General features: G+C 47.0%; 2 long non-coding RNA genes across 4 annotated transcripts in view; one reads left to right on the forward strand and one right to left on the reverse strand.

The window, feature by feature from the left end:
• Positions 1-7,558, reverse strand: part of LOC134947794 (uncharacterized) — a 79,743-nt gene extending 72,185 nt beyond the window's left edge. Inside the window, exon 1 of the long non-coding RNA XR_010182780.1 lies at positions 7,426-7,558. This is a non-coding gene — a long non-coding RNA (uncharacterized LOC134947794). The remainder of the gene's footprint in view (positions 1-7,425) is intronic.
• Positions 7,559-7,581: 23 nt separating this feature from the next.
• Positions 7,582-20,409, forward strand: part of LOC134947795 (uncharacterized) — a 463,943-nt gene continuing 451,115 nt past the window's right edge. For all 3 annotated transcript variants that reach the window (XR_010182783.1, XR_010182781.1, XR_010182782.1), the window contains exon 1: positions 7,582-7,625. This is a non-coding gene — a long non-coding RNA (uncharacterized LOC134947795). The remainder of the gene's footprint in view (positions 7,626-20,409) is intronic.

Genomic DNA, 20,409 nt, shown 5'->3' on the forward strand with positions numbered 1-20,409 from the left:
AGACTTACCAGAGGAATCCGCCGAGATTGACTGAACAGAGGCCACACCCACAGCTGTACACTTCCCTCCAGCATCTCCCGGAGACATCCTCCGCATTTTTCCGGTCACACCTCCTGCTGTCACGTGGCAGCCTGCTGTAATTTTATAAGGTAGAACAAACATAGGCAAGCCAACCCACTCTGGGTAGGGTAATACTGTCGGGTGCCTTCCCGAACACAACACTTTCTCAAGTGCATACAGTGCAAATAAGGTCAAAATATAGAAATAAAATTTCACTTTGCTGCCTATGTGTGATCCTTTGCGACCGGGCTCTGTGTCGACCAGGAGTTGACTGTCATAATTTTCTCTCCGCGTTGTGAAGAGAATAATATTCGGACTCCTTGAGAGGATCGAAACCAACTCGTCACGGCCAATCTAGAGCTTAATCAACAGAGCGATCAGCACATGATAAGAATACCATTATTTCAGCATTCATTGATAAACATCCTGCAACACATACTAAAACACATATATCCAAATCGTGGATATATAAACCCATATCTACATATATAAACATATAGACATAACCTACTGTATATGCAAGTGGATTGTCCCGACCAGCCAGGTCCCTAGAGACAGTAATGTGTTGTGAATGTGTATGATCATGTACTGACATGCTCCCGATGTGGATCTACCCGGAACGTTATGGTCGACAGAAAACTTAGTAAATGTCGACTGCAAGGACTAGTAAGCGGCAAAAAATAATAATAATAATAACAACTGGGAACCCCGAGAGGTCTGAGGGAAGCATACAAATACAATTTCGATAAGACTCCCCCCACAAACACCTGAATATATACATACATATATATAAAGGTACAAGGCAATAACAGCCTGACAATTTTTCACCCAGGAAATACCGTTGATACACAAACCACTGTGACTTCCCTAATGTGTTAACTGTTTTAAGCACACAAAAACCAACTTGGTAATACTTAATTTTTTGAATCAAGTACCGCCGTGCGTCGGCGCAGCCACCAGATATCCCCATAACCGCTCGTGACTAAGCCCCCACACCCGTCGACACATGTCGACTAACCGAAAGTGGGTAAACTAACAGGGAAACTGAATGTATGTATTACAACAAGGATTATGCATCCCTTTTCCAACATAATGCTATATGACCCATATAGCATTAAAAACACTGTGCCCCCCCTCCATCTTACTATACAGCAAGTTCTGGCGGGGATGTGAGGAAAATGGCGCTGACTCCGTTCTTAAGACTAAGATCCGCCTCGTCCCATCGCTTTCTCGCCCCTAAAGCGAAATATATATAGTCTGGGCCCTTATATAGTGTAAATCCACATATATATATATATATATATACACTCAAAACACTGCCGTTCAGGGCGCCCCCCCCTGTACCCTGCACCCAAGTCAAACGTTGGTGTGTGGGAGCACCGGCGCGGCGCGCGACCGCCTTTATGCCCGGCGGTATCGCGTGTGGCACCGGGGATGTATAAATAAACTATGCAGCCCAGGGCGCCCCCCTCCCTCCCGGCGCCCTGCACCCATGGAGCTGGCGTCGGGGGAGAAATGGCGCGTAACGCGCTGGAACATGCTGGCGGGGTCCGGGGCACGGAGCCCCGGCACCGCCAGTTTAACCTCTTACAGCCTATAATATGCTGCCCAGGGCGCTCCTCCCCCCCAGCGCCCTGCACCCGTGAGAGCCGGCGGCGGGGAGGAAACGGCGCGTAGTGCGCTACAGTGTGCTGCCGGGAGTCCGGGACACGGAGCCTCGGCACCACCAGACTGATCTCAACAGCCGTGACAGAAAGATACGTGTGGCATACACTGGCGCTCAAAATTTAAAGATGAACCCCTGGAATGTGTGGGGGTGGGTTAATCCACAGATTTGAATAGACCCAATAGTTTAATCTCACACAATAAAATTTATTAAAACAAACTGACATTAAACATGAATAAAGTGCAATCCGTGACTTGGCAGCAGAAATTTGTCGTGTATTCGAACAGAGGACCTCAAAGGACGAGGAGCAGTTATACCAGTGGAAGGACTTCTTTATGCTGAAATAAACTCACTGCGGTGGTGCTGGGCTATTTTCAGCCTAGGACCATATTGCTTTACCATAAGCTAGCCCACCGCAGCTCCATCATATGGTGAGAGATTTCATATTCATCTATTGCACGGTCACTTTCAACAAATTTCTGCTGCCAAGTCACGGATTGCACTTTATTCATGTTTAATGTCAGTTTGTTTTAATAAATTTTATCGTGTGAGATTAAACTATTGGGTCTATTCAAATCTGTGGATTAACCCACCACCACACATTCCAGGGGTTCATCTTTAAATTTTGAGCGCCAGTGTATGCCACACGTATCTTTCTGTCACGTATGAATTCTGGGGATTTCATGTGTTTGTCCCTCCATGTGTGGTAACAAGGCAGCTCTTAGTTTTTTTATTGCGCAAGTACTATCCTTTGTATATCCTTTTTTTTCCTGATCTCAACAGCCCATCAACTTCTAATATGCTGCCCAGGGCGCTCCCCCCCCCCCCCGCGTCCTGCACCTGTGGAAGCTGGCTGCGGGGAGGAATGGCGCGCAGCGCGCTGTTATATGCCGGCGGGGGTAGGAGAGACAGTGCCCCAGCACCGATATGCTTTCATGCCAGCCTTAAAAGAAAACAGTAACCTGCTGCCCAGGGCGCTCCCCCCCCCAGCGCCCTGCACCCTGTGAGTGCGTTGGTGAGCGGGAGCAAGGAGTGTAGCATGATCTGTTACCTCCGTTACTGAAGTCTTCTGTCATCACTGAAGTCTTCTGTTCTTCACATACTCACCCGGCTTCTTTCTTCTGGCTTCTGTGAGGGGGTGACGGCGCGGCTCCGGGAACAAGCAGCTAGGCGCACCAAGTGATCGAACCCTCTGGAGCTAATGGTATCCAGTAGCCGAGAAGCAGAGCCTTTAAACTAAGAAGAAGTAGGTCTGACTTCTCTCCCCTCAGTCCCTCGATGCAGGGAGCCTGTAGCCAGCAGGTCTCTCTGAAAATAAAAAACCTAACAAAGTCTTTCAGAGAAACTCAGGAGAGCTCCCCTAGTGAGTGTCCAGTCACTCCTGGGCACAAAGTCTAACTGAGGTCTGGAGGAGGGGCATAGAGGGAGGAGCCAGTTCACACCCAGTTTAAGTCTTTATAGTGTGCCCAAGTTCCTGCGGATCCGTCTATACCCCATGATCCTTTTGGAGTCCCCAGCATCCTCTAGGACGTATGAGAAATGAAGTTACTTGTAATTGTCAGAGAATTAACTTCATATACTGTAGTTAGAATTATCACACTTTCTATACAGGAGAAAATAGCTTCAAATCTGGGTATCACAATTGTCAAATGTGTTTCTATAATAAAGAGGGTGCCACATGTAAGGTGCAGGGATGAAGAGATAGCGACGGCTATCAATTAACTTAATCTCATGAATACACGGAATGGGAGGAGAGGTACCCCCTACAGAGCAGGAGCCCGGCGGCAGCTGACTCCATTGCCTCCCACAGTTACGCCTCTGCTTCCACTACACTTTTACTTGGACTTTACTAGCAATATCTTTTGAATAATTACTTTAGTCCCGTATTCCAAATGCTATTTTTGAAACTATTTCTCCAAAAACAGTATTGTGCTTCATTGTGCACTGTCACAAATTAATAATGTCAAAAGGAGCTATTTAAGCCCACAGCTCATCTAAGAAATCACTGGGATGCTAAGGACTATAACAATAGCCCTACCGCTAAAAGAAGCGCTTTACAGTATGTTAAACTCTGCTTAGGAGAACGTCACCCACAGACTCATAGCAAGAGCAACTGAGAAAATCCTGGTAATAAATTGTAACAATATTATTTGATATTATAAACCGCTACTTTAGGCATTAGATGTATGTTTAGTGAGTGTACTGTAGGTCTAGTGCAGGGGTGGGGAACCTTTTTTCTACCAAGGGCTATTTGGATATTTATAAAATCCTCTAGGGGCCATACAATAATTATCAACTTAAAAATTAGCTGGCTCCCAGTAGGTATGCCCCAGTAGATACGCCCCCAGTAGTTATGCCCCAGTAGATATGCCTCCAGTAGTTATGCCCCAGTAGATATGCCCCCAGTAGATATGCACCTTAGTGGTACTGTGTGTGCACGCCGAAGGCCAAAAAATGGGTGTGGCCACATGACACATGGGGTGTGGCCAATTAAAATAGAGCGTAATACACATATGCCCCCAATAGTGCAGTGCCAGATACACATATGCCCCCAGTAGTGCAGTGCCAAATACACATATGCCGCTACAGTGCCAGATACACTTTGCCCCACAATGCCAGATACACATTACCCCGCAGTGCCAGATACACATTACCCCATAGTGCCAGATACACATTACCCCACAGCGCCAGATACACATTGCCCCACAGTGCCAGATACACAAATGCCCCTCAGTGCCAGATACACAAATGCCCCACAGGGCCAGATACACATTACCCCACAGTCCCAGGTACACATCGCTCCACAGTGCCAGGTACATATTACCCCAAAGTGTCAGATACACATTGCCCCACAGTGCCCCCCCCCCCCCCCACGCATGTGCGAAGAGAAGAGCACAAAGCTGCACCTCTCCTGTCCCTCAATGCAAGGTGAAGTCCAGTCTCCAGCAGCAGGTATCTCAAATGAGGCGCAGATTCGTTAGCCAATCTGAGCTCGCGGCCCAGCAGCCAATCAGGAGCCATGGCTGCCGGTCCGCAAGCTCTGATTGGCTAACAAAACAATGAGATTCACCCCGCCACCGCCGGACATCCCTGAGCACATTGAGGGGCAGGAGAGGTGCTGCACTGCGCTCTCCTCCCCTCACATAGCAGTGGCTGCAGCACTGGCCGCTGGGACAGATAAAGAGGCTGTGCGGGCCTTATACGGCCCACGGGCCGGGTGTTCCCCACCCCTGATATAGATAATATTAAAGGACAGCTTCAAAAGTTAATGTATAGAGCAACATTTTTAAAGACTTAAGTGAGTAGAAAATTATTTACATTAAAAGCATTGACATGAAACCCATGAGTATGCAATCAGTGGTATAGTAGTGATAATATGTAGAAATCATAGTGTGTTATATATGAAAAAACATTAATTATTAAAAACATTTAAAAAATATATATATTAAAAAAAGTAGTAAAAATGGAATGTAATAAAATGCTAAATGCAAGGAACCTTGAAGATCTAATAAAAATCACGAGCATACGAACAAATCATAACATTCATAAAAATATTTGCAAGCCAGAGTAACTGGTTTAATTAAGAGCTTACATAAAAAAATAATTAAAACCATACCCCATATAATTATTTAGATGATACAATCCAAAGAATCTCAATAAATGGGGAAAATGTCATAACCTTCGGTTAAATTGTAAGGTGAGATTTGTACTTTATTGACTGGGCTGTGCTATGCTAAAGTGCAGTTTCCATAATATATAGAACAGCAAATGAACACTGGGGCTAATTCAAGCCTGATCGCTGCTGTGCGTTTTCGCACAGTGGGCGATCAGGTCTGAACTGCGCATGCGCAGATGCCGCAGTGCGCCGGCGCATGCAGAGACGCGATCGGCATCCCTGCCCAGTGATCGCCTCTGCCTGACAGGCAGAGGTGTACGCAGGGCGGGAGCGGGCCGGCCGGCGGCGTTGGGCTGCTGTTTTGGGGGCGTGGTCCAGGCAACGCATGCATGCCCAGACCGTGTGGGGGCGAGCCGTTGAGGCTGCATGACATCACATGCAGCCGCTGCAACCTGGAGAGCGACGGGTAGCTCCCGGCCAGAGCGCAGAAGCTGTGCTGGTAGGGAGCTACTCTTCAGGTACAAAAGCATCACCGCTGTTATAGTATCCTTTCAGAACATGTGCTGACTGGATACCATATATAAGAATTTTGGTATATTGCATCTGGATATCATTGTCACTTCTGGTGTCCAATAGTTCTCACCTGCTATACCTTCGCCTTATCAATATCTTGTTCTTCAAAAAAATTCAAAATAAAATAATAATAACATATGTACTCTGTATGTAACCAATAACCCAGCCATGACAAAATGTGATTATTAATGTTGGTGTTCATAGTGATGCAGCAAATGCTGCTTATTGTGCTGCATGCCTACATTACATTACATAAGCTTTTTGCAGTTGACAGAATAACACTTTTCTTTAGGTATGTATGTTGTCATGTGTATGCTCAGTGCTGTGCATAGCTTATTACTATTGTAAGCACACTATTTTAGATGTATGTATTATGTTTACACCATGACCCTTAATGCCTGCCTAACATTATTCTGGCAAGAAGCAAACCATCTCAGTACATTATTGCAATATGATTTTTGAAGGCCACATTTTAACATGGCTACATTATAATGAACAAATCATTTATAAATTAATATATAAGATGTATAAGAGGCGGCCGGTATGCTATACCAGCAGTTGGGAAATAGGCTATCATTATCCTGACAGCGGCATCCCGTCTACTGGAATACTGGCAGCAAGGGAGTGAGTCCTCTCGTGGGCTTGCTGTGCTCGTGTCCGGTCCGGTGGCTAGCGTGGACCCACCAACCGAGTTGGAATTAGGGGTGTCGGCATGGCGGGCATCGGTCAAATGCTGGCAGTAGGGATTCTGGTGTTGGTATCCTGAATGCCAGTATCCCGACCGCCGGCATTTAGACTGCATCCCTTGTAAGAGATGTGTTTATTCTTGTAATTTTGAAAGAATGTACGCAATGTTGCATTTGTAGCTATGCGTGCAATAGGAGTGGGCTAGATTTGCACTGGGGTTGTATAGATGCAATTGTGGGTTTGGCTAGTGGTCTTTGCAGATTTGCGATCATAATCAGTGTGCATTCATTTGCAATTGCAACCCGTGCCGCATGAAGCCCTCTGTCCAGGGCCACCATCAGGGGGGGTCTGTGGGGACAGGAGTACTGGGCCCAGACACCAGGGGGGGGGGGGGGGGGGGGGGGGGCAGGAGTAGATCACGGTCCAGCAGTCAGCCATTGAGAGACAGTGCTGGCATTTAGAATTCAGCGTTGTTGAAGGATCATTCCGCACATACTGGAGACAAGCCGCCCATGGCAGAGATGCCCCATACTCAGTAGTGTTGCACTCATGACATGCAGCTCGCCGGCGCCTGTCATAGCAACTTCAAGCAAAAAAAAACTCTTGTACAGCTAGCGCCGTCAGCACTGATCAAGTTGGGGGTGCAGCTCACTCAGCGCGATCGTCAGCCATGGCGCTAAACATGAAAAGTAACGGGTATGCAGGCTATGGCTGCAGAGCACAGCACGGCCCCTAGCTCCATTCTACTGGCTCTTTACATGCTGCGGCAAAATCTTTCCCCCTCTGTGTGCTGTAGCGTGGTTCCGAAATGACTGCAACTGACCTGACACAGCACAAGCGGCAAGAGGCAGTGATCAACAGGAACAGAGGCAGACAGGGTGCTCTATCACAAGATGGCACATAGCAAGGCCAGGTAATCTCCCCCTCTCTTCCTGTCATGTGCCAGGGATCAGGCACCGCTCTACTGCAGCTCTCAGCAGCAGCCTGTGGAATACCAGGGAAAGGAGGAGATCACAGCTCTGGGTAAGGCATATTACAGGGAACTGGAGTCTGAAAAGGATTATTGTGTTGGAACTATTGCTTTAGTTGTGTCTGGGTGCTTGGTGATTCTACCCATCTTATTGTGTCTGAGGTATAGAGAAGGTGGGTAGCTGGGAGCTTACAGAGGAAACTGCAGGGACCATATTGGTCAGAGGTTTACTGCCAGACTTGCTATGACTTGCCCCCATATGCAGTACGGGATCCAGTCTCTAGATCGACAATGTCTAGGTCGACCACTATTGGTCGACAGTAAGTAGGTCGACATGGTTTCTAGTGTCGAAGTCAAAAATATTACGTACACACAACATACAAACTCCAAACAGAGAGGTCTCTGTTCGCGCGCATACACGCAGCGTGCACAGGCTATACGGTAGCATATTTCCTGCTGCGATCAACTTGATCGCAGCAGGAACTTTGTTAGCAGTTGGGCAAAACCAGGTGCACTGCAGGGGAGGCAGATATAACATGTGCAGAGAGAGATAGATTTGGGTGTGGTGAGTTAAATCTGCAATCTAAATTGCAGTGTAAAAATAAAGCAGCCAGTATTTACCCTGCACAGAAACAAAATAACCCACCCAAATCTAACTCTCTCTGCAAATGTTATATCTGCCTCCCCTGCAGTGCACATGGTTTTGCCCAACTGCTAAAAAATTTCCTGTTGCGATCAACTTGGAATTACCCCCATAGTGTTGTGACGTTCAGCGCTCTTTTATCGTATATGGTAATAAGATGCACCTTGCGTCCGCAGTACATATATTAACACTGGCATTTAAATATTTGTTTAAAATAACCGGAAATTCACACTAGGTCGACAGGGACTCTAGGACGACATGTACTTGGACGACATGACAAAAGGTCGACATGAGTTTTTAACTTTTTTTTTTTTTTTTTACTTTTTCATACTTTACGAGCCATGTAGACTACAATTGGGAACAGTAACCTGTGCCAAGAGCAGCGGTAGCGGAGCAAGTCACCTTGCCCAAAGCATGGCGAGCGAAGCGAGGAGCCATGCAAGGTGACACAGCGCACTAATTGGGGTTCCCGGTCACTCTCCGAAGAAATGACACCAATTGTTTAAAAAAACCACAAACATGTTGACCTTTTTTCATGTCGACCTAGTACATGTCGACCTAGAGTCCCTGTCGACCTAGAAACCATGTCGACCTACTTACTGTTGACCAATAGTGGTCGACCTAGACACTGTCGAGTTGTCTAACATACCACACCAATGCAGTACAGCCCAGTCATTAATAAATATATAGGTCAACCTCACTCGAAATCATGCAGTTTAGCTGCTGCAGAACATCTTATCAGGCAGCACTAAGAATAGTTGCAGAAGTTATTTGGAACCATGTCCAAGAGTTCCTAAAGATGTTCTGCATCAGCTTGTCTAACCCCCAGCTGGTATTTCTTGGAGTTGCCAGGATGTAAGTGTCACATTGCTGATGGTGTTACATTAATGTTAATAGGGCTACCTTTAGGGAAGGGGGGTTTGCCGGGACAGAAGTATCTGTCCAGCAGTAGATCGTGATCCAGGAGACAGTCAATTGCCTGTGCCGAATTTGAATTGCCGCTGCTGGCCACTGTCTATCCAGTCTGCGATCTGCAACCATGCAGCTTGGTATTCTTGGATAGCAGGGGGTCCTTGGGGGCAGCTGCGGCGGCCGCCTCCCACCAAAAGCTGGTCCTCCTGTCCCAGGTGCATGCCCCAGTGGATACCCTTAACCAACCTGCCAAGTTCCACCCTGTACTGCCCTGTGCTCCGCTCCAGGGCCAGCCTTCCCTACACTGTGCCCCCACCACTCAGTCAAGCCTTCTCTGCTTTGTGCCCTCTATTAAGGTCCAGCCATCCCTGCCCTGTGTCACCCACCACTAGCCATCCCTGTGCCCTCAAGGTCCAGCCCTCTCTGCCCTGCACTTCCCCTCGGCCCAGCTCTCTCTGCCCATGCCCTATGCCCCCTGGTCCAGCCCTCCTAGTCCTGTACCCTCCATAGGTCCAGCCCTCCCTACCCTGCAAACAACTGATGCCTCACCCACACTGTAGCTCCACCCACATTATCTACAGCTCTGTCCCCTTCATTTGGTGGAAGGGGGGGGGGGGGGGGGGCTGCCTCTTCTGTCAGTCCCAGGCCCCACAATTTCTAATGGCAGCCCTGACCAGCAACATTGCCTGGGCGACACAGTTCTGTGCAACATTACACAAGCCCCATTGTGTAAATAATATCAACCACACTTTGCACAGTCTATGGGGGTGATTCAGACCTGATCGCTGGGCTGCTAACTTTGCTGTCCTGCGTTCAGATAGTCGCCGCCTCCAGGTGGAGTGTAAATTTGCCGTGCAAGTGTGCGCTCAGTGCCATAACTAGGCATTTTAGCGCTGTGTGTAAGAAACGGCATTGGCGCCCCCGCCTTATGTAAAATAGGGGCAGTGCGCCGTAGGCACGTGCAAAAATATATAGGGGTGTGGCCTCATGGGGAAGGGGTGTGGCCACAAAAATAATACCAATTCATTGTACGGTGCACAGCAGTCTCCATTATTCAAATTACGCCGCACAGTTGCGCTACTACACCAGGTAGTGCCCCTTTTACACATTACGGCAGACAGTCCCCCTTTTTACACATTGCAGCAGCCAGTCCCCCTTTTTACACATTACGGCAGACAGTGTCCCCGTTTTTACATATTACGACAGACAGCGCCCCCTTTTTACACATTATGGCAGATAGCGTCCCCTTTTTTACACATTACGGCAGACAGCGTCCCCCGTTTTACATATTACGGCAGACAGCGTCCCCTTTTTACACATTATGGCAGACAGCGTCCCCTTTTTTACACATTACGGCAGACAGCGGCCCCTTTTTTACACATTACGGCAGGCAGCGCCCTCCTTTTACACATTACAGCAGACAGCGTCCCCTTTTTACACATTACGGCAGACAGCGTCCCCCTTTTTACATATTACGGCAGACAGCGTCCCCTTTTTACACATTATGGCAGACAGCGTCACCTCGGTGCAAACTTTTGATCTAACAACAATATTGTGAGGTGTTCAGAATAGACTGGAAATGAGTGGAAATGAATGTTATTGAGGTTAATAATACCGTAGGATCAATATTACCCCCAAATTCTGTGATTTTAGCCATTTTTTTTTTTTTTAAATCATCCAGATCCAAAACCAAAACTGGAAAGGGTGGTTTTGGCAAAACCAACCCAAAACCAAAACACGAGCGGGGAATTAGAACCAAAACCTAAACACAAAACACGAATAGTGCCCGCCGCACATCTCTAGTTGGTCCCTCAGTAAAACATTCAGGAACCATCCAACAAGTTTAATTATTGCTAACTTCCTAGTAAAACAATGGTGCTTAAATAGGGTTGTTCATTAATAAGGAGCAATCACAATATACTTGTTTAAATATTATTTAACATAATACCCCCAATTCACATGACATGCAGTGTCCCCAGTTCATATTATGCCACTTTACAATGCCTTCATTTCATATTGCAGTGCCCCAGTTCATATTATGCCTCCACTTTATATTATAGTGCTTCCACTTCATATTGTGCTTTATTACAGTGTTCCAGTTCATATTATGTAATATTATAATGCCTTCCAGTTTTTTTATACCACATTACAATGAGTCATCCCAGGGCCCCCACAGATTAGGGGCACCCACACACTGTCCCACCCACAATTGGCCACAGCTCTTCTCACTGGAGTACAGCATTTAGCTTTGTCTCTGTTCCCCCACGTCCTCAGCGGCTCAGCTATTCATTAACAGCAGCCGCCAAGGAGCTTCACTATACCATCTCGCAGTGCTAGTTAAAAACCAAAAACAGGTAAACTGGCATTGGTCAGAAGCGGATATAAACCATGTGATATGGATCTTTTATTTTGCCTCTGGCAGGTAGATAGTATGAGACAGAGTGAAAACATTGAGGTGTAGCCTCAAGTAAAGGGACGCCAAGTAGCTACCGCTGTGGGTGCTATGACCACCAGGTTCTTTAGGCCTAGTCATAGGGCCTAATTCAGACCTGATCGTTGCAGCAAATTTGTTAGCAGTTGGGCTAAACCATGTGCACTGCAGGTGTGGCAGATATAACATTTGCAGAGAGAGTTAGATTTGGGTGGGTTATTTTGTTTCTGTGCAGGGTAAATATTGGCTGCTTTATTTTTACACTGCAAATTAGATTTCAGTTTGAACACACCCCACCCAAATCTAATGGTGCCCATACGCTTGTGAGATAATCGGTGCTAACCTTCGATTTCGACCGCATCTGTGAGAGGAATCGAAGGATTGTATGCACATTTTAGGTATCTTTCGAAGCGATGCGCTGGCACGCCGGTTGAATCTCACGTCTCAAGATAGTATGTGCTGCACTTAATATTTATTGAATCGCAGTGTGATCGCATGTGTTTTTTAAAACACATGCTATATATCGCACTGCGATGTGCGATGGGAACCCGCCGGGAGCGGATGGAGGCCGCTCCCACTCGGCGGTGACGTGCCCACCACGTGATTACCATGTGATCTATTGCATGATCGCACGGTAATCACTTTGGCAGTTCAGGTTCGATTTCATCGCACCTGAACTGCCTGTGCGATGCCCCGCGATGTCGCATCGCTGGGCATCGCACAAGTGTATGGGCACCATAACTCTTTCTGCACATGTTATATCTGCCCCCCACTCCCTGCAGTGCACATAGGGGGTCATTCTTAGTTGATCGCTAGCTGCATTTGTTCGCAGCGCAGCGATCAGGCTAAAAATCGGCAGTTCTGCGAATGCGTATGCGGCGCGACGTACGGGCACAACGAAAGATGTAGTTTTGCACAGGGTCAAGCGATGCATTTCAGTCGCACTGCTTGCCGCAGAGTGATTGACATGAAGTGGGCGTTTCTGGGTGGCAACTGACCGTTTTCAGGGAGTGTGCGTAAAAACGCAGGCATGCCAGGAAAAAAGCAGGCGTGGCTGGGCGAACGCTGGGCGGGTTTGTGACGTCAAATTCGGAACTGAATAGTCTGAAGTGATCGCAAGCGCCGAGTAGGTTTTGAGCTACTCTGAAACTACACAAAAATGTTATGCATGCGCTCTGCGATACATTTGTTCACACTTCTGCTAAGCTAAAATACACTCCCAGTGGGCAGCGGCCTACCATTTGCACGGCTGCTAAAAACTAGAGATGAGCGGGTTCGGTTTCTTTGAATCCGAACCCGCACGAACTTCACTTTTTTTTTCACGGGTCCGAGCGACTCGGATCTTCCCGCCTTGCTCGGTTAACCCGAGCGCGCCCGAACGTCATCATGACGCTGTCGGATTCTCGCGAGGCTCGGATTCTATCGCGAGACTCGGATTCTATATAAGGAGCCGCGCGTCGCAGCCATTTTCACACGTGCATTGAGATTGATAGGGAGAGGACGTGGCTGGCGTCCTCTCCATTTAGATTAGATTTAGAAGAGAGAGAGAGAGAGAGAGATTGCTGTGATACTGTAGATTAGAAGAGAGTGCAGAGTGCAGACAGAGTTTAGTGACTGACGACCACAGTGACCAGTGACCACCAGAGACAGTGCAGTTGTTTGTTTTATTTAATATATCCGTTCTCTGCCTGAAAAAAACGATACACAGTCACACAGTGACTCAGTCTGTGTGCACTGCTCAGCCCAGTGTGCTGCACATCAATGTATTGTATATAAAGCTTATAATTGTGGGGGAGACTGGGGAGCACTGCAGGTTGTTATAGCAGGAGCCAGGAGTACATGATAAATAATATTATATTAAAATTAAACAGTGCACACTTTTGCTGCAGGAGTGCCACTGCCAGTGTGACTAGTGGTGACCAGTGCCTGACCACCAGTATATTAGTAGTATTGTATACTATCTCTTTATCAACCAGTCTATATTAGCAGCAGACACAGTACAGTGCGGTAGTTCACGGCTGTGGCTACCTCTGTGTCGGCACTCGGCAGGCAGTCCGTCCATCCATAATTGTATTATATACCACCTAACCGTGGTTTTTTTTTTCTTTCTTTATACCGTCGTCATAGTCATACTAGTTGTTACGAGTATACTACTATCTCTTTATCAACCAGTGTACAGTGCGGTAGTTCACGGCTGTGGCTACCTCTGTGTCGGAACTCGGCAGGCAGTCCGTCCATCCATAATTGTATTATAATATATACCACCTAACCGTGGTTTTTTTTTCGTTCTTTATACCGTCGTCATACTAGTTGTTACGAGTATACTACTATCTCTTTATCAACCAGTGTACAGTGCGGTAGTTCACGGCTGTGGCTACCTCTGTGTCGGAACTCGGCAGGCAGTCCGTCCATCCATAATTGTATTATAATATATACCACCTAACCGTGGTTTTTTTTTCGTTCTTTATACCGTCGTCATACTAGTTGTTACGAGTATACTACTATCTCTTTATCAACCAGTGTACAGTGCGGTAGTTCACGGCTGTGGCTACCTCTGTGTCGGCACTCGGCAGGCAGTCCGTCCAACCATAATTGTATTATATACCACCTAACCGTGGTTTTTTTTTCATTCTTTATACCGTCGTCATACTAGTTGTTACGAGTATACTACTATCTCTTTATCAACCAGTGTACAGTGCGGTAGTTCACGGCTGTGGCTACCTCTGTGTCGGCACTCGGCAGGCAGTCCGTCCAACCATAATTGTATTATATACCACCTAACCGTGGTTTTTTTTTCATTCTTTATACCGTCGTCATACTAGTTGTTACGAGTATACTACTATCTCTTTATCAACCAGTGTACAGTGCGGTAGTTCACGGCTGTGGCTACCTCTGTGTCGGCACTCGGCAGCCCGTCCATAATTGTATATACCAGTGACCTAACCGTGGTTTTTTTTTCTTTCTTTATACATACATACTAGTTACGAGTATACTATCTCTTTATCAACCAGTCTATATATTAGCAGCAGACACAGTACAGTGCGGTAGTTCACGGCTGTGGCTACCTCTGTGTCGGCACTCGGCAGCCCGTCCATAATTGTATATACCACCTAACCGTGGTTTTTTTTTCTTTCTTTATACATACATACTAGTTACGAGTATACTATCTCTTTATCAACCAGTCTATATATTAGCAGCAGACACAGTACAGTGCGGTAGTTCACGGCTGTGGCTACCTCTGTGTCGGCACTCCGCAGCCCGTCCATAATTGTATATACCAGTGACCTAACCGTGGTTTTTTTTTCTTTCTTTATACATACATACTAGTTACGAGTATACTATCTCTTTATCAACCAGTCTATATATTAGCAGCAGACACAGTACAGTGCGGTAGTTCACGGCTGTGGCTACCTCTGTGTCGGCACTCGGCAGCCCGTCCATAATTGTATATACCAGTGACCTAACCGTGGTTTTTTTTTCTTTCTTTATACATACATACTAGTTACGAGTATACTATCTCTTTATCAACCAGTCTATATATTAGCAGCAGACACAGTACAGTGCGGTAGTTCACGGCTGTGGCTACCTCTGTGTCGGCACTCGGCAGCACGTCCATAATTGTATATACCAGTGACCTAACCGTGGTTTTTTTTTCTTTCTTTATACATACATACTAGTTACGAGTATACTATCTCTTTATCAACCAGTCTATATATTAGCAGCAGACACAGTACAGTGCGGTAGTTCACGGCTGTGGCTACCTCTGTGTCGGCACTCGGCAGCCCGTCCATAATTGTATATACCAGTGACCTAACCGTGGTTTTTTTTTCTTTCTTTATACATACATACTAGTTACGAGTATACTATCTCTTTATCAACCAGTCTATATATTAGCAACAGACACAGTACAGTGCGGTAGTTCACGGCTGTGGCTACCTCTGTGTCGGCACTCGGCAGCCCGTCCATAATTGTATACTAGTATCCAATCCATCCATCTGCATTGTTTACCTGAGGTGCCTTTTAGTTGTGCCTATTAAAATATGGAGAACAAAAATGTTGAGGTTCCAAAATTAGGGAAAGATCAAGATCCACTTCCACCTCGTGCTGAAGCTGCTGCCACTAGTCATGGCCGAGACGATGAAATGCCAGCAACGTCGTCTGCCAAGGCCGATGCCCAATGGCATAGTACAGAGCATGTCAAAACCAAAACACCAAATATCAGTAAAAAAAGGACTCCAAAACCTAAAATAAAATTGTCTTAATCTTACTCACACAGTCAGCTACCTCATTGCGCCTCTTTTTTTCTTTGCGTCATGTGCTGTTTGGGGAGGGTTTTTTGGAAGGGACATCCTGCGTGACACTGCAGTGCCACTCCTAGATGGGCCCGGTGTTTGTGTCGGCCACTAGGGTCGCTAATCTTACTCACACAGCTACCTCATTGCGCCTCTTTTTTTCTTTGCGTCATGTGCTGTTTGGGGAGGGTTTTTTGGAAGGGACATCCTGCGTGACACTGCAGTGCCACTCCTAGATGGGCCCGGTGTTTGTGTCGGCCACTAGGGTCGCTAATCTTACACAGTCAGCTACCTCATTGCGCCTCTTTTTTTCTTTGCGTCATGTGCTGTTTGGGGAGGGTTTTTTGGAAGGGCCATCCTGCGTGACACTGCAGTGCCACTCCTAGATGGGCCCGGTGTTTGTGTCGGCCACTAGGGTCGCTAATCTTACTCACACAGCTACCTCATTGCGCCTCTTTTTTTCTTTGCGTCATGTGCTGTTTGGGGAGGGTTTTTTGGAAGGGACATCCTGCGTGACACTGCAGTGCCACTCCTAGATGGGCCCGGTGTTTGTGTCGGCCACTAGGGTCGCTTATCTTACTCACACAGCGACCTCGGTGCAAATTTTAGGACTAAAAATAATATTGTGAGGTGTGAGGTATTCAGAATAGACTGAAAATGAGTGTAAATTATGGTTTTTGAGGTTAATAATACTTTGGGATCAAAATGCCCCCCAAATTCTATGATTTAAGCTGTTTTTTAGTGTTTTTGGAAAAAAACACCCGAATCCAAAACACACCCGAATCCGACAAAAATAATTCGGTGAGGTTTTGCCAAAACGCGTTCGAACCCAAAACACGGCCGCGGAACCGAACCCAAAACCAAAACACAAAACCCGAAAAATTTCAGGCGCTCATCTCTACTAAAAACTGCTAGCGAGCGATCAACTTGGAATGACCACCATGGTTTTGCCCAACTGCTAACAAATTTGCTGCTGTGATCAACTCTGAATTAGACCCATTATGCAATGAATTCATTGTGGTCTAAAGAACAGGACTGGTGTGTCACGAACCTCGGGCAGCGGCGACCGCGCTTGTCCCTGCGGGTGGCCTGGTCTGCCCGGCGCCTCTCTTCCCCTGTCAGTCTCCGGCTTCAGCGGCGGGTCGGCGCTGCTCTCCGGCGGCTTCCCGGAAGCAAGGGCGCCGCCATCACAAGCAAGGGCAAGGAGGCGGAGCAGGTCTGACGTCACCTGCCTGCTCCGCCAATCAGGCTAGGGCGGGGAATTTAAAATCAGATACCAGGCAGAGATCCGATGCCTGAGTATCTTCGTTTCTCCTGTGGAAGCTATGATCCAGAGCTCCCTCGTCCTGCAAGCATCCTGTGCTTCCAAGCATCCTGTCCCTGCAAGCATCCTGTGCTTCCAAGCATCCTGTCCCTGCAAGCATCCTGTGCTTCCAAGCATCCTGTCCCTGCAAGCATCCTGTGCTTCCAAGCATCCTGTCCCTGCAAGCATCCTGTGCTTCCAAGCATCCTGTGCCTACAAGCAACCTGTGCTTCCAAGCATCCTGTGCCTACAAGCAACCTGTGCTTCCAAGCATCCTGTGCCTACAAGCACCTCCGTGCCTCCAGTTACCTCCGTGTCTCCAAGCACCTCGTGCCTCCAAGCACCTCCGTGCCTCCAAGCACCTCCGTGCCTCCAAGCACCTCGTGCCTCCAAGCACCCCGTGCCTCCAAGCACCTCCGCGCCTCAAAGCACCTCCGTGCCTCCAGTTACCTCCGTGTCTCCAAGCACCCTCGTGCCTCCAAGCACCTCGTCCCTCCAAACACCTCGGTGTCTCCAAACACCTCCGTGCCTCCAAGCACCTCCGTGCCTCCAAACACCTCCGTGCCTCCAAGGTCTCCCAGCACTCCCTGTACTCCCAGTACCTCAGTGCCTTCAATACCACAGTGTCTCCAATATCTCAGTACCCCAGCCTTCATTATTTCTACAAGTCTTGTCTTACAGGAGACCTACAAGAATTCCTCTGGGCCTCCCGCCTGCCGTCTTAGTTCTGCATGAGGAAGACCTACATCCGGCCATCTCTACTACGACCCAGTGGCGGTTCCTCTTCCCGGTCATCGAAGAAGCCCCGAGTCCACAACACTCCCAAACCAGGTCAGTGATATGGTGTACATGAGTGAATACAGCCTGACGTGCCAATTACATCCAGAAGAGAAACATACCAATCTCAGTCTCTGTATTAATAAATTTCCCCATATTCCTTTAAGTATTTCTGAAGACATATAGCAGATTTTAAACCATGAATAATTAAAGCCTTGCGGGAACATGGACCTGTGATTTACTTTTTATCATTTATTTCATAAATTAAAATAGGCAATGTGTGGTGCCGTGTCACCTTGTTGTTTTTACGTCCAGGGTTGTTATGTATTTCATTCAAGCTGCTGTCATCAATAGGCTATGTAGATCTCGCTCAAAGAGATACAGGGGGTAATTCCAAGTTGATCGCAGCAGGAAATTTTTTAGCAGTTGGGCAAAACCATGTGCACTGCAGGGGGGACAGATATAACATGTGCAGAAAGAGTTAGATTTGGGTGTGGTGAGTTAAATCTGCAATCTAAATTGCAGTGTAAAAATAAAGCAGACAGTATGTACCCTGCAGAGAAACAAAATAACCCACCCAAATATAACTCTCTCTGCAAATGTTATATCTGCCCCCCCCTGCACTGCACATGGTTTTGCCCAATTGCTAAAAAATTTCCTGCTGCAATCAACTTGGAATTACCCCCACAGTAGGGCCGGATTAAGCCTTCAGGGGGCCTGGGGTACTTTAGATAGGGGGGGCCCTCTTATCAGAACTACCCCCCTGTTTATGTCCATTATGTGTGTGCCTGCTCCTCCCACTACAGCAATTCGCTGTACCCACATCCATGAGCCAGATTTAGACCATCAGTGTAGGTCCCCCCTCCCTCAACTGCATGCAGTTTCACACACACACACACACACACACACACACACACACACACACACACACACACACACACACACACACACACACACACACACACATACTGCCCCATAGCTGCACACATACATACTGCCCCCATAGCTGCACACACACTGCCTTACTGACATGGACACCTCTTACTGACAGATACCACTTACTGACATGTCACAGACACATCTTACTGATACAAACACTGACACACATACACTTAATGAGTGACACAAACACACTTACTGACACAGGAAACACTTACTGACAGACACCCTTACTGACACAGACAAACACACCTTACTTACACACCACTTACTGGCATATGCATACTGAGAGCCACCCCTTGTGATACAGATACAAGTTACTGATACAAACATTTACTGACACCCCTTACTGACACAAACACTTACTGAAACACACACTTATTGACACAGAGTCCACTTACTGACAGATATCCCCTACTGACACTATTTACTGACACATTATCATACATATTTACAGGCACACCTTACTGACAGAGAGAACTTACTAACACAGATACCCCTTACTGACACACACAACACACTTATTCACACAGATACGACTGACTGACTGACTCTGACAGTCTGACATAGACACCACTTATTGACTGATACATCTTACTGACACACAAACCTACTGACATGCACACACTAACACAAACACACTTACTGACACAAATACACACACTGACACAAACACACTTACTAACATACACACTTCATGGCATACATTCACACAGAAGATGACATAGCCTTCATGATATATTCCCCCTCAGCCCACTGCTGCACAGTGCACACTGAAACACATGCTACTGGTATCACTGTGTGGGATTGGCACTCGCCTTTTCAAAGTCCAGATTTCTTTACTTGTTTGACTCTGCCACTTTTAATCAGCTGCAGTCAGAGGTCTGTTCATTCTCTGCTTCAATCAGCTGGGAGGAGGTGTGGTCTGCTACTGGCTGCTACTGCTGTACACTGTACAGTAGCTGCGTAACCCTTCGTGCTGCCACTCAGCAATGCAGCGTGACTTCAGTGTGCAAGACAGCAGGGGGGCGGTTGTGTCAGAGGCAGAACAGCTCTAGCTGGGGCAGTGGCAAACGCAGGATATTCGTTGGGGGGTTTCCGTATATATATATATATATATATATATATATATTAGAGATGAGCGCCTGAAATTTTCGGGTTTTGTGTTTTGGTTTTGGGTTCGGTTCCGCGGCCGTGTTTTGGGTTCGAACGCGTTTTGGCAAAACCTCACCGAATTTTTTTGTCGGATTCGGGTGTGTTTTGGATTCGGGTGTTTTTTTCAAAAAACACTAAAAAACAGCTTAAATCATAGAATTTGGGGGTCATTTTGATCCCAAAGTATTATTAACCTCAAAAACCATAATTTACACTCATTTTCAGTCTATTCTGAATACCTCACACCTCACAATATTATTTTTAGTCCTAAAATTTGCACCGAGGTCGCTGTGTGAGTAAGATAAGCGACCCTAGTGGCCGACACAAACACCGGGCCCATCTAGGAGTGGCACTGCAGTGTCACGCAGGATGTCCCTTCCAAAAA

The sequence above is a fragment of the Pseudophryne corroboree genome, chromosome 8 (genome assembly GCF_028390025.1).
Source record: "Pseudophryne corroboree isolate aPseCor3 chromosome 8, aPseCor3.hap2, whole genome shotgun sequence".
Lineage (NCBI taxonomy): Eukaryota > Metazoa > Chordata > Amphibia > Anura > Myobatrachidae > Pseudophryne > Pseudophryne corroboree.